A 763-nucleotide genomic window follows, 5' to 3' on the forward strand; every position below is an offset into this window, starting at 1 on the left:
ATTTCCGCGCGCGCCCGCCTCGAGACAGCGACGCAAGATGAAGTGTCCTTTTTTTTTGCACTTTCTTGCACCGTCAGGTTGTTCTCCCGATTGCAAGCAACACTGGCACTGCCTCAGGTGTAATGTAGCGGCGTTTCTTCCCTTCCTTCGCCTTTGGCACCGCGACCTCACCAGTTGTTCCTCGCGTGGTCAGATTCTTTTGCCGAGGTCGGAGGCTTTCGTGCGTTTTTCGTTGGGCTTCGTCCGCTCTTGTTGAAGATTTTTGGATTCCTTTTTTTGCGGATATGAGGGTTACTTGAGATGAGGTAAGGAAAAGAAAGATTTTTGAATGGTAATATAATTGTTACTCCATGGACTTTCACTATAACAGACATTTGCCAAATACTGACCGTTATCTATATGAATGAGTGAGCGATAAACCAGTAGTTACTAACGTAACCTCTTATGTAATTTTAGTTATCTAATGTAGGACCCAAGACAGGGGAGGGGGATGCATGTTATTTAGGAAATAGTGCATAATGTGAGTTAAATTCCGAATACCAACATTATCATATATCAACCGCCTATGTAAATAACCACTACATGTAAAAGATAAAAGGTTAGTTCTCTTACGATACATAATGATGATGCAACAACCCGTATAGGCTTCCTCAGACATTGTAGGGGGAGGTGAACGAAGAAGTTCATAAGGTCGGCGCCGGATCCCCTCTCCATAGTACTTTCAACCGTGAGTACATGAGTAACTGACATGGCTTCGTTCGCT

The sequence above is a fragment of the Penaeus monodon genome, chromosome 27, assembly GCF_015228065.2.
Source record: "Penaeus monodon isolate SGIC_2016 chromosome 27, NSTDA_Pmon_1, whole genome shotgun sequence".
NCBI classification, from domain to species: domain Eukaryota; kingdom Metazoa; phylum Arthropoda; class Malacostraca; order Decapoda; family Penaeidae; genus Penaeus; species Penaeus monodon.